The sequence below is a fragment of the Lissotriton vulgaris genome, chromosome 5 (assembly GCF_964263255.1).
Source record: "Lissotriton vulgaris chromosome 5, aLisVul1.2, whole genome shotgun sequence".
NCBI classification, from domain to species: Eukaryota; Metazoa; Chordata; class Amphibia; order Caudata; family Salamandridae; genus Lissotriton; species Lissotriton vulgaris.
The window spans coordinates 977524988-977540338 of NC_141693.1; positions in this window are offsets into that span (position 1 = coordinate 977524988).

Below are 15351 nucleotides of genomic sequence, written 5' to 3' on the forward strand. Positions count from 1 at the left end.
TTTAGATGGTTCAGTGTGATGGAAGTAGTGAAGCAAGACAGCAGTGTACTTCCCACATCCGTATGGCCAGTTACCTTGAAAGGTTTCGACAGAATGCTGACCACCGTGCCACTCTCAAAACTCAAATCCAATGGCCGAGTCAACAACATCATGTACCACCGAAAAAAACTTAGGAATGAAGAGCCGACTTCCCTTGAAAAGCATTTTAATAGGTTACTAAGAAAAATGAGACTCCACCCTGACATTAAAAGAGATGCTAATCAAAATAAAGGAATTATAGGAAAAAAAACAGGAACTCTGGAAAGAAAAAATAGACTGTATTCAGCTATATGAGGTTGTTAAGGATCTTAGGGCCATATGTAGGAAGCTGTTTTGCGATCGCAAACACTTTGATTCGCAAAATCAGGGTGTATGCGATCACAAAACAGACTGTTCCTATGTAGGAAAGTTTCCACAGTGCAAAAATGTGAAACGTTAATTTAGCGATTACCATTTTTGCGTTCCAATGATTCTGCAAATAATCTTGCGAAATTACAATCTGCGGCACAGCATTTGCGATATTCGCAAATAACATTCCTGCTAAATGCAAATTTGCAAATTGAGATGTAGAAAAAAGTCACAATTTGCAATTTTACGAAATTCGCAATTTTGCACTTCTCAATTACCACCAACTCTGAGCAGGTGGTAACCCGGTGCTACCCATTTAAACAGGCCCACAATGCCACTGGGATTTCCCACCATGGCTTGCCTGTATGTGATAGCCAGGAGGCTGCGAATCAGAGATGCTGCACAGAGAAGGAGACGCCAGGAAAGGATCTACAGAGCACGCATCACCCTCTTCCAGCTGACCGAGGATGAGATCCACGTGAACTACAGGCTGCATCCAGACAGTATCCTGGATTTATTACAGGAGCTGACACCCATACTTGAACACCCCACACACAGAACACACACCATTCCCACCCATGTCCAGGTTCTGTGCTCACTGCACCTCTTGGCACCAGGGAGTTTTCAGGGGGTGATAGCCACTCAGAGTGCACTTTCGCGCTTCTTCCATGCTTTCCTTGATGCAATGGTTCAGAGGCTGAATCACTACATCCAATTTTCCATCACACAACAGGCACTAGATCAGACCAAGCAGGAATTCTACCAAATAGCCCAATTCCCCCACGTCATTGGCTGCATAGATGGGACCCATGTCGCACTCTCACCCCATCACAGAATGAGTATGTCTTTAGGAACAGAAAGTCATAGCATTCCCTGAACATCCAGGTAGTGTGCAACGCCAAACATATATAATTACTGATATTGTTGCAAAATACCCAGGAAGCACACACGACTCATTCTTGTTTGCCACTGTGGATTAAATCGCAGACTCACAAATGGCGAGTTTGGAGAGGGCTACCTGCTAGGGAAATGCATGGCTCACAAACACACAACCAGTAAAGGTTTGAACTGGCAGGACAGTATTGAATATAAATATACTTATACCCTGCAGGTGACAGTGTGTATGCTGTACGTGACTACATCCTCACACCGTACCTGAATCCAGCCACAGCAGCTGAGCGTAGGTACAACAGCGCCCACAGAGCCACACACTGTGCCATTGACAGGACCTTCTGAATCCTTAAGAGCCATTTCCGCTGCCTCCATAAGAGTGGAGGTGCTCTACAGTACAGCCCTGAGACATGTTGCAAAATAGTGGTTGCCTGTGCAATGCTGCACAACATCGCTACCAAGAAATGCACCCCAGGGGATCTGTCAGATTCAGACACATCAGAGGGGACCGGCTCCACGTCGCAGACCAGCAGGTGGTGCCGGGGCGGCTGCCAGGTGCCTGAGACCAGATGAGATGACACAGAACAACTTCTAAGTGAGTAATGAGGACACACTGCCACAGAATGGTGCTTAACTGTGATGTTTATTTCCTTTGCTGCAGGAATACATCTATCTGTCAAACAGAGTGACTTTATTGTGATTGCTTGCACATGTATAAGTCCATATGGAATGTGTTGCTTCACACATAGCCATGAGTCCCTGATGTTTCTTCACCTCCTACGTGCACGCCCTGTTGCCCCTGGCTCAGGCTGCCCACTGACCTCCCTGGAGTCATCATCTACTCTCCCCTGGCGCGCACTCCGGCGTCTGTCTAGTGGAAGGGGTGGAGTGATGCTGCTCTTGCTGGACTGTTTGTCCGTATCCAATGTGCTAAGTGTCGCTAAGCCACTTGTGGCATCTGCGTGCATCTGGTCCACGGCATGTGTAACCTGCACCAGGCCCCTGCCCACAACCTGGCAGCAGGGGGCCATCTCATGCTGCATACTGACACATATTTGGGCCAGCAGGGATGTGGCAGTTGACTGGCGGTTGACAGCACTTGTGTACAAGTCCAGCCGGGTGTGATGACGATATCTCTCCCTGCGCGTGCCTGCCCTGTCTCTCCTTATCTCCCTGCACAGTCCTTCCAATGCACTTGTCATGGCCACTTCACCAAGCCGCAACTCTTTTATGTTAAGATTGTGTGCAGCAATTGGCGCTGTATTGATCTTATTCCTTTCACTTGCAATCGCTGTGCTTTCAGCATGCTGCCTTCAAGGCCCGGGAACACAGACAGCCCGATTCATGAAACTAAATTGCGCTTGCAAAGGGCCAGATTCTGAGAATCTGGCCCTTTGCAGGTGCGATTGTTGCATTTGGGATTCATCATCCCAAATGCAAAAATCGCTATTTGCGAAATTGCATATTTGCGAGGAATTGGATTTAAGGAATCTCTATTAGAGATTCCTTAAATGCAATTCATGAACCAATTTTAAATTGCGAATTCGCAATATTTGGTTGACTTCGTGGTAAATAGCGAAAAAGTTGAAAAAAGCACTTTAGTGCATTTTTCTCTGTTGTATGTTACACACACACATGTCCTTTGGACATGTGAGTGCACAACACCTGTGTAAATTTGCATTTCAGGGATGCTACAGGGTGTCCTTTGGACACCCCTGGCACCCTTGAAATCGCTATCTTATTTGCGATTAGCTAATTGCTAATCGCAAATAAGGAATGTGTAGGAATCATATTTTATTTTGCGATTCCTACATGAATCCCGTTTTGCGAATCTGCAATAGTGATTCCTTATGAATCGCTATTAAAGACTCGCAAAACGGGTCTTTGATGAATCTACCTGAGAGTCTTCATCGACAGGAGCAGTGCTGGTGGAGGGTCGTGCCCTGCGTCTCGACCCACTCCCTTCTCTGGATTGTACAGGCGACTGTGTTGTCTGCTGTCCTGAACGCTGCCTCTGGACTGGCTGTGCCTCTTGTGCTGTGTCTATTGCCTCTGACTCCAGCAGTGGTAGTGGTGGCACTATGTTGCGCCGTCTGTATGGTGCAGAGTTTGCTGGTCTTGCTTCGCTCTGCTCCTCCTGCCCTGCCTAGTCCTCATTTTCTGGTGTGTCCACCCCTTCTGCCACAGTTTTCTGTGTTGGTGGTGCTGTAAATTTAAATTCACACATTAAATATGTGTACTGTCTTGCATTTGTAATGCATTACAGTTTACAATTTTCAATTCCCATGAGTGCTTTCTGTCTGTTTTCTTCCTTTCCTGAATGACTCATCCCTATTCCACCTTACTATGTATCTCTGGTCCAGGTATCAGGGCATGTGACTACATCTCCCATAATGCATTTCTAGGTGTGTTTGTGGACATGTACTGTAGTTGCACTCAGGTCAAAAGTCAAACAGTTCCAATTCGCCTTTAAAACAGTCCAAAAACATCTATGCGGAAATTCCACTGCCCACATTTTAAAGATCATAGCCGCCAAATTCTTGCCATCCCTCACATATGGTTCTGAGATGATGGCAACCCGGGACTCCACAGCGCTAAACCTCGCCCAATCTCGCCTCTTTAAAAATCTGTTTTCAAGCCCGCGCTATATTTCGCAATCTCAAATATGTTTGGAATACGGTCTCACAAATCAGCTCCCGGCAAGACAAGGAGCCCTCGTCAAATACTACTGGCGAATGAGGGATGCAGAAGATCACTCCCTGCTCATCTGTGCTGGCTGGAAGTAGAAAAACAGGCAGGACTTCCCAAGTCTATATATAAGTCCCTCAGGCAAGCGCTTCAATCATTAGCACTGGAAGAATCCTGGCTTGCACCCATGACTTACACTGCTTTCAAACTGCGAACTAACAATGCAATCAAACAAGCGTCACTATTAATGGACAAAGCTGCAGTGGCAGGCAAAAGCCACGCCTGGATTGTTCTGCCATCATACATCCACATGAAGCCCCATCCATATTTGCAAGACTGCTTCAGGGACCATTACAAAAGGAAATTAAGCTTGTTAAGGTTGGGCTGCTTTGTGAGTAAAGATCTCACTCCCAAATGGCTACAGTCGTGGTCAACTTCCGACTGCCGCCTTTGTAACAACGGCGATCTAATATGTATATGCCCTGCACTTCAGAAACTAAGGAAAGTGCTTCTGCTACCACTCTTAAGAGTCGCCAAGGTGAGAACCTGCAGGGCGGCTGTCATCATATGCCTCAGTGGGACTTGGATTAAACTATCTTGCAACACTATAACATTTCTGGAGCATGCTGCTCAAGAGCTGGGAAACAAGGCAGCAACCAAAGAGAACTCAGGATTACAGGCCTGGACACAGCCGGCCATAGACTCACTTTTATTTTTCCAACGGACTCTCTTGTTTCCATCCCATAGCACTTCATTTCATGTCATAAAAGTGTACCCTGATCCAACCCACTTTGATTCCCAAGTTTTACTTTCCCCCTTACACCACTTTTTGAAAAGTCTGTGTAATTTCATATTACAAAAGTGTCCCCTGATCCAACTCATAACACCTTTCTAAGTTTTAGTTTTCACCTTAGACCACCTTCCAGAAAAGCTTGTGTAATTTTATATTCTCTTTGCTTTTCCTATTTTTATCATGACCTGAAGCTGATTTTGTGTTGTTTTAAAGATGTAAATATTGACCAAATGGTGGTAAGCTCCACCCTTTTATGATTTTTATTATAAATCAAATAAAAGTATTACTCTCTCTCACTCAGGTTGGGTGTCTGGGGGTGTGAGTGGGTTGGGTATGTATTAGGGGTTTTTGGCATGCATCTTACCTTGTCTGGTGTCTGTGTGTTCGGAGCTGAACAGGTCAGCGAACCCACTCACACTTTCAGGCTGAAGGGTGTCCTCCACCAGCTCCTCCAGGGGAGTTGGGTCTGTTGCTGTGGATATCCCACCACTGATCTGTTTGGCCTCGGCCATTCTTGTAGCCACCCTCTCCTTTGACCTTTGCTGCATGTCTTACCACTTTTTCTGAGGTATTCGACTGATCAGTGTGTAACGCCAATTGCATTCACTTTCTCTTGGATGTCAGTCCATATTTTTCTTTTTCTTGCCTCTGGCACACGTAGTGAACTTTTTCCAAACAGGAGGTCATGGCTGCTGACTATTTCCTGGGCTCCCTTTCCCAAAATTTTTGTTTCCTCTTTCTGGGATTTTCTTCTTGCTACTTTTCTGTCCCCTGGGACTCTATTTCTCCTGCTTTCAGTTGCTGAGCACAAATCTCCAACCCTCACAGGCTCTCACTCAACTTCTGGCTCTCATTGAGCTTCTGGAAATCAGGTGCAGCATGGGTGGTGATGTCATCATTCTGCACCTGAATTGCAGATTCCTGGAATTGCGATTCCTTAATTACGCTCTCGCAATTAAGGAATCGCAATTTGAGTAATCGCTATGTAATTCTGTGAATTTTTGTAAATTGCTATTTATTTTGCAATATTTTACCTACATAGGAATTTGCGATTCTCAAAATGCGATTCGCAGAAAAATCGTTACTTCAGAATTGCAAATTCATTTTTACCTACATATGGCCCTTTGTCCTTTCCTCAATATAAACTGCCCTGTGCACCAAATATTGACCCCACAACCTGGTTGTCATATTTTAACATAACAGCTGTATTTGTAAAGTGCACGATTACCCGAAGGTGTCCTGGTGCTGAATAGCAGATGTTTATTGTTACTTAGTTATCAATAGGAGGGAAGAGGAATGGCTGTCCTATCGGTTCCCCGAATCAAGGTACAATTTATCAGAAGGAGATAGGACACTTGTGACCACTTATTCCAAGAGATTTGAAAAAGCCCTCATAAACGCTGCGTATCTCGAGAAGCGGTATATCTTATTCTCCGCCCCACGCGAGCGTTATGGCAACAGTCATTGGGCTTAGTCAGTCAGTGTCTTGCCAGCCTCACCCGAGGCGATCTCTGGTTTTTTCGTGGCAGTATCCAGAGAAAAGCGAGTTACCCCACAGAAGCTGAGTGATAAATAAAAAAGTGTGCAGGTGATAATAGGTTTTATTCAGTTCACTTGACCACTTATTAAAAAATTATTCGGTATGCTCTGGGGATAATTAGGAATCCTTAGCATTGGTCAATTGGACAAAAAAATAACGTCGACATGTTTCTGCTCTGTCGGCCCGAGGGTCTAAGAGCTTTCGTCAGGACAAATAAACAAGAAAACACAGAGTGATTAAAAAGTGATGCCACAATTATGACATAAAGGGACTCTATTATTTAATAGTCTTACCCTTGAAGGTTTTCAAATACCTAGGGATTTAAGAGAAATGTTAAAGAATGGGGGTAACTAATGGCCATTTTACTATTTCATATTAGAAAAGTGGTCTTTAAGACATGCATTGTGTCAATATGCTTATTGCATAATTTCTACAAACATTAGTGTAAGAAAACACACAACAAATATGACATTGTGGTGAGTTAAAACGAGGGGAAGAAACGGCCGCCCAATAGTTTCGGGTATCGGATCAGTTTTAGAACCTCTCTCCAAATTTGCAGATCAATTCCTCCAACCATTGGTTAAAAAAAACCCCACATATCTACAAGATACCAGGGATCTGCTAAATCAACTCAAAGACCGATCCTTTGATTCTACCACAATGCTCCTAGTAGGACTGGACGTCGAGTCCTTATATACAAGCCTACCCCAAAAAGAAACACTAGACATGCTGGAAGACGTTCTATTCACTGCGAACTGGGACTTCAGGACACCGAGACACTTTGTCCTAGAGTGTTGCCGGATGGCACTCACTGAAAATTACTTTGAATTTGAGGACCAGTTATTCTTGCAGAGCCACGGAACCTCAATGGGAAGTGCCTTTGCCCCTTCGGTGGCAGGGCTCTACGTGAGCAATTTCGAAACCAACCATGTTTTGACACAAACCAATCCTTACGTTTCCAGTATACTCTACTGGAAACGTTACATTGATGACGTTCTCTTAATATGGCATAACAACCAAGACCTAAAAATATTTGTGGATTGGCTGAATACCCGTGATCCATGGCTTCACTTCACATATATGGCTGACAAAGAAAGCATTGACTTCCTAGACCTGACTTTATACTCAAAAGAGCTGAAAATAGAAACCAAATCATTCAGGAAACCAACAGCTAAGAACAGTTTATTGTCCTACAAGAGTTATCATCCTCAACCGTTAAGGGACAATTTACCATATAGTCAATTTTTACGGTTGAAAAGGAACTGCAGTCAAAAAAAGGACTATCTGGCACAATCAAATGAACTCAGCAGTAGACTGTTGCAAAGGGAGTACAAGACATCAACCATAGCAAAATGCAGAAAAAGAGCAATGAATCAACCTAGAGAAAACCTCTTAACAACTTTCGAAAAAAGTGAAACTGTGGATCTCATGACATGCGTAACCACCTTCTGTCCAGCTTCATACCAGGTGAATAAACTCATCCACAAAAACTGGCATATTGTCAATACTGGAAGATTCAAATGGCCAAAACCACGCATGGCAAACAAACGCACAAAGAACCTACGGGATATGTTGGTACATACGCGCCCAAGAAAAACAATCATGGCAAAATCCACAATAAATGCCCACATGGTCCCAGTAACAGGACACTACCCATGCGGATCCTGTTTGGCCTGCAAATCCACTACGAGTACAAAAACCTTACAACTGTCCCCTACACTAAAATGGACACAGAAACAACACAGTAACTGCAATTCATCCCATGTAATCTATATGGTCACCTGCCCTTGCGACAAAAAATACATTGGGATGACTTGCAGAAAGGTGAAATTACGCATAGGGGAACATAAAAGTAATATTCGCCTAAAAAAGAATACAACCAAACTTTGTTCTCACTTCATTGAACAAAATCACAGCATTGAAGACCTGAGATGGACGGTAATAGAAAAGATATCGGAAGCGACACCCAACGCAGAAAAAATACTATATGAGAAAGAACAACGTTGGGTGGACCGTCTTAAAACTAATAAGTTTGGTTTGAATGACGAGATTTCATGGCATCACTTTGTACGCTGAATCATCCTGCAAAATATGAACCTTAAGAATCTAATTGCAGGCTCCACACATCAAAGTGACACATTAATATTAAAGTGACAAGCAAATGGTATGAAAACCACCTCGTTGGACATTCTTTTGCCGATTTTTCAAAAAAACCACTTAATTATAATTTCTTATTTTTAAGTTCTGGTAATTGTAGATAAACCATGCTAATCACCCAAAAATCATCTATTGTTAAATCAGAGGGAGCTAACTACATTTTTTTGTCTCTAAGAGGGCCCCTCTTGCTACATAACAATTGTCCGCTTTCTCTCTCCATGATTGAACATGGTGAAAACGCCATCGAAAGCGTGCTCCTAGCGTCCAGGAGGCAGAGCCAGCACAAGACGCGGAACACGCTTCGAGAGCGGGTGAGTGTTTCCACCTCTACCGCCGTGTATCAGTTACCGGCACACATCCTAATCACAACCCGTTTTTGATGTTTCTGCAGCCTGTATCCTCCTGCTGAAATACGGTAGATTTCTTTTTAAGGTAAGACCTCTACACGAGGTACAATGCCTATTCACGAATAAGAGCGACTTTGCATTTCCATCGCCTCTCGCTACAAAAGCGCTCTAAGTAAACTAATCGTGTTACATTACCATAAATTTAATTGTGCACTGCTGTGATATCGCCGTTTCTTCCCCTCGTTTTAACTCACCACAATGTCATATTTGTTGTGTGTTTTCTTACACTAATGTTTGTAGAAATTATGCAATAAGCATATTGACACAATGCATGTCTTAAAGACCACTTTTCTAATATGAAATAGTAAAATGGCCATTAGTTACCCCCATTCTTTAACATTTCTCTTAAATCCCTAGGTATTTGAAAACCTTCAAGGGTAAGACTATTAAATAATAGAGTCCCTTTATGTCATAATTGTGGCATCACTTTTTAATCACTCTGTGTTTTCTTGTTTATTTGTCCTGACGAAAGCTCTTAGACCCTCGGGCCGACAGAGCAGAAACATGTCGACGTTATTTTTTTGTCCAATTGACCAATGCTAAGGATTCCTAATTATCCCCAGAGCATACCGAATAATTTTTTAATAAGTGGTCAAGTGAACTGAATAAAACATATTATCACCTGCACACTTTTTTATTTATCACTCAGCTTCTGTGGGGTAACTCGCTTTTCTCTGGATACTGCCACGAAAAAACCAGAGATCGCCTCGGGTGAGGCTGGCAAGACACTGACTGACTAAGCCCAATGACTGTTGCCATAACGCTCGCGTGGGGCGGAGAATAAGATATACCGCTTCTCGAGATACGCAGCGTTTATGAGGGCTTTTTCAAATCTCTTGGAATAAGTGGTCACAAGTGTCCTATCTCCTTCTGATAAATTGATGTTTATTGTTACCCAACTCAATGGATCTCATTTTATCAACCTCAAATGGATGAAAGACTGAGTAGACCTGTCGGGATTGGAACCAGTGACCATGAGGTCAAACACAGGTCCCTGCAGTAGCTGCATTAGTCCACTGAGCCACCAGACCCAGCTTAGACTGTTCTTTGTGGACAGCACTAATAATTCAACACTCTCTGGTAAGGTAAAAACAAGACCTCAACAAGACCAAGTCTGTGTTGCAGGTCAGTTTACAAACAGTCATGAAGTCGAATGTGTTCTTAAATCAATATGCAGTAAGGGCACCCCAAGCCCAAATGAAATCCTGGTCTCAGTTTTTAAGAAAGCCTAACCCTTGAGGGCAATTATGCTGTCTCCACTTTATAACCATTGCTTCTGGGCTAACTCCATTCCAGAGAGCTGGAGGGGATCCCTGCTGGTTCAGATCTATAAGAAAGGATCCCATAGGGAAATGATTCCACTATACAAAGTAATGTATTAACACGATGTTCTGTAACATTTGTGTCACTAAATTACAGACTAGAAAAAGGATTTAGAAGAAGGAGTACTTAAAAAGGCAAAGAGTATGTGAAAAACTGTAGCTGGTTAAGCTAATAGGGAGTCCACAGTAAGCTCCATTCTAAATGAAAAACCAAGTAATACATGTACTGATGTAACCAAACAAGTTGTAAACAGTCAGTCGGTTATTCTTCGATATGTAAAGTGAATGAGCCCAACTGCTCTCAGGTAATAAGTACCCATTTCAAAGCCATATCTAGTCGGCTCATAGTATTGACAGATCCACTTTTTCAATTCTTTTAGAAATCTTTTGGGTTCCATTTTTAAATGAGCTTGCCATTATCTGTGGCTGTCAGAATAGCGGTAGCTACTAAGATTGCTTTATTTCTTTAACACGTTGCCATTGGCTGTGCCTCGCCAATAATTCAGGGATTCAGAATTATTCCACAAATTGTTTTGGGGATCAGGTAGGCATAAAGTAGCACTAACAAAACTACAGTGCCCTGTAACGGAGGGAGGGTTGGCTGCTCCTGATCTTGAATCCTATTTTTGGTGGCTCAACTGCATTGGTTAAATAGGTGGGTTTACTGTCAAATGAACCCTGGGGATGGTGTTAATGGCTCACTGCCTGATTTGCAGGACTTTTTGAAAGTCTTCTTGCTTCCTTGGCGGTGACTGCCTGCAATTTCTCAAGAGCTGCTAGTAATACAGCAGTGCTGGCGATGTTGCCTGCAGTAAACCTGAGTTCAGGTACCCTATCCGCCTGATATGCCGTTACAATGGATGAAGATAGTAGCTCAGGTAGGAGCATTAGCAGGGATTGAAAGGTGGGCTACCTTTGGGGTTAACCATGTTGGAGACCTGTATGGGGATGGAGTATTGCTTAGTTGAAGACTTGGCTGAAGAATTTAATTTACCTAGAGAACAATTTTTAGCACACAGGGTATTATTTGCAAAAGCAAGGAATTATTGGATACATGGAGATGCTGAACCTGCCACACATCAGGTATGTCAACAGCTCCGTACAACAACAGGGTGTGTAAGAGCAGTCTCATATCTATATTGAGATTTAGAGTTCCAAATTAATGATTTGGACTGGGATAGGACTCTAGTGGATATACCAGCTGTTTCTAGAAATGCTAGGTTCAAATTAATTAATTTCTATATTCTGCTTAGAGCTTACCTTACACCTGGCAGTATTAACAAGTTCTATGCAACTGCTGCTGAGAAATACCCTAGATGTGGGGAGTTGGGGGCATAAATGTTCCACATGGTATGGTCCTGTGAGGAAGTAATAGAATATATTAATGGAATACCCTCGCGGGATATCCCTTGTCCCCTTAGTCTGCCTCCTAGGGGATACCCTCGTCCTAAAAATAAGAAAACTACTACTAGATTTGCTGACTTAAGTTTGATTTTGGTAAAACGAGAATTGCCTATGCACTTGAAATCAGTGCATGGTCCTCTAATTACTAAATGGCATAAAGGAATGGTTAAATGGGCACGTTTGGAGAGTGTTGTGTTTTTTCATGAGATAAATAGAGGATGAGGGAAAATTGAAAGGGTTAAAGCATGGGAATACCGGGTGGATAGTTTGTTTGTCCCGGAAGCAGACAGAGATTCATCGAATAGCTCACTGAGTTCTTGCTGGTAAGGGAAGGGAAATCTAATTTAATACTGATAGATTGTGTGATAATGGGTACTGGTGTGATATACGTGTGGAATATTTTGAGACTTTATTCATGACTGATTTACTTGGGTAACTGTGGATGGGGAGATTGAAGTTATAGTTTTATTGTACTAATTTTAGTAGACCCTAAATATGTATGAAATATACAGTAGTTGGAGTATGGTTGAATGCTTGTGGATGCATGTTATATGAGATATATTGATATCACTTCTATTTTGTAAAATAAAGTTATCTGGGTATTTCTCTTTTTTAACCTGTATTTTAATCTATTTATTATAATGATCTGTATCATTTTTTAAGCAAATTACTGTATATGTAGTGTGCATCATTTATGATCAGTATAATATATGCCTGTCACTATTGCACTAAGGTATATTTAATGAAACTAATATGAATTATTTAAACTCTTTATGAGCTCCCAAACATTCTTCTAAAACTCTCATTCCTTTTTAGCCAATTCATCCAACTAAAACGCAAATATGACCCCTACTTACAAAACAACGTAATACTCCCTCTTTTCAAATCCACTCTCATCTTTGTAACCCCACTCTAAACTCAACTAAACACACTAGAAATCAACAGTACAACCTTAACACAAGAGATGCAAAAGGAAACTCTAAACTCTAATCATGGGTTCAGAGTGGCGTACTACTCGCCCCAAGTGGTATAAAAATACAAGCCACAATTACAAATAAACATTAATCTAGCTTTGACCATTTCATTTTTAGTGATGATTTGATAATTTGGGACTATTCATCTTCTAGAAATACCCTCCAGTTTTCTTTCACATTGTACTTCTGTTGTTTGACCTCTGAAATACCTGAGGATTATTGGACAAACTCCCTCTAGTGGGGCTTATCCTTGAAAGAAAAAAATGTTTCGAAATGAAGCAGGCATTATTGATATTTTAGTGGAACCATTGCACAAAGTTCCATTATGGGGTGAAGAGTGAAAATATATTTTCCCACTTAACTAAAAAGTGAAACATAAATGTGATTAGAAAGCTCATCTGATTTACTGCAGCCTTCAGCCAGGACTGCTTCTAAAAATGTACCAGGGATAAAATAAAATACACTGTAAACCTCTTCAATTAGTATTCTACAAACCTTAGGGCCCCCATTAGGATGGCGGGCGGACTTCAGTCCGCCCGCCACCCTAGCGGTGCTGGGATCGGCCCCCAGTGGTGCGGCGGTCCCGCACTACCAATTAGGATGCGACCGCCACCCTGGTAGTCGCATCCCGCAGTTTCAACATTGTGGTGGGCAGTGCTGTAAGCAGCACCCGCCACAATGTTGAAAATGCATGTTGTACATTGGCATGCACAATGTGACACGCATTGTGCGGTGCTTGCCACCTAGTGAATGCCAATGTACGGGGGTACCATGGTTACCCCCCAGGTGTAGCCCTCCACCCCCTCAGGCGCCCGCAATGGGCCCCCAAAGTAAACACTGTATGCCTTTCCATAGGAGAATCTCAGCCATGGAAAGGCATTTCTCTGCACACATCACAATATGGATGGCGGTGCCTCCAAGGCACAGTCACCATATTATGGGCTTTTTTCCACCCGGCAGGCAATCCTGACGATTGCCTACTGGTGTAAAAGTGGCAGACGGTCTTTCCATCCGCCGCGGTACCCCCACCATGCTAATGTGGCAGGGGGTAAATGGACGTCCGGTGGGGTGTTTTGGCAGTGGGTTACCACCGCCGGTCAGGCGGTGGCGATCTGCCCACAATGCTAATGAGCCCCTTAATGTATAGCAACATTAGATTTTGATCAATTTTTCCTTTATCAATTAAAAATATATATATTATTCAATATGGGATTCCTGTCCTAGAAGAAATTGTTCTAAAGACCAGGGAACTGAGAAAAAAGAGTTGTTGTTTTTTTCTGCATATGATCACTTTTTGTGCCTTGATCACACATTGTTTCTTCTGCACTATTGTCACAAAGACATTGATTGTGTTATGCACTTACTTCACTTCAGAAATGATTGTGAATAAGAGAATATATACAATCACTTTTCCATGAAGTAGCCCCTGTAGTATTAATTATGATTTGTTTGCTGATATTCCCATTAATGGTATATAAAAGGTTTAAATGGTTTAGGTTACCATTGATATATACATAACAGCCTCCCTGAAAACACAGGACTAGTGTTTCATATAATATGGATTGAAAGGGAAGCCCACAAAAAAGATTTGGGATGAGGCAAACTTACTTCAACATATCTAGGTCAGCTAATCCCTACTGTGAATGATACTCAAAATCATCAAGTTTCTTGGTGAAGCCCCTACTCAGAATATTGTATCTAGATACAGCAGAGAAAAAAAAGGACAGATCAGCCTAGGAGGTGGGTATCTTTTTTGATCCTAGGCAGGAGCAACCTGCCCAGCACTGGGCAGTGGCTTATGGAAATGGAGAGATGAGAAGAAGGAAGCCAGGATGCTGCCCTTTTTTCTATGACTAAAGAGCCTCTAAGACCTCTTTTTATTGAAGCATATACCTCAAATAGGAACTGAGTCACTTTCCTAAAGAAAATTGAAATAGTGCATGGAAATTTTCATTTATTTTGCATATTGATCTTCATCAATCACAGACATTTTCTCATTCTCAGAAAAAATTGACTGGACCTTAAGAAGTCATAGTAACGTACCTGCTTGCTGTTGTGGGAATTCCTATATGGCAGTGAACAGTGGAGAAACTGTGTCATAGTTTCTGTCTTGAATATTGCAGAGTTACTCCATGAGACATAAGACAGATAGCTAGCCACCAGCTGACCAAAGAGTAGGAAGGTGAAAGTTCGAAAGTCCCACTTTACCTCAAGACATAGATCAACAATGATCAAACATAAAAATACACGTAGAACTGTGAGCGTCATTTGGTCCCATTATTCCTTTTGTGGGATGTATCATGCCTTTCGCACTATATTTGTCGTATTGCCATATATTTCATATGCTGTAAAAATTATTAGGATAGCACACTCAATGTCAAAATGTTTGTGTTTTTGTAACCAACTTGCCTGCACATAGCACTCGAAAGGCTTCCTAAAGCAAAGCACTATGAGAAATTTGGTCAAAGACTCTGGTACTAAATAGTCACACATTCGAGCCATCTCACATAACATTACAAATAGGTGTCAATACACCTTTGCCTGGGGAACTGAAGGTTGTGAAAATAGGGAGATACAAGCTCGCCAAATGTATCTGAATCTGCACTGCTTACCTTCACATAGTAGACTCAATGTCTAGGTTGGATGATACACTTACAGGGTACTTTTTCTAGCTGTGGCACAAAAGGTCATCTCTTAATATGTCCCTTGCCAAGCAACACTGTGCACAGTTGCATTGGTGTCCCGCTGACACGGCAGCTGGCACCTGAACACAGTACCTGCACTTTTG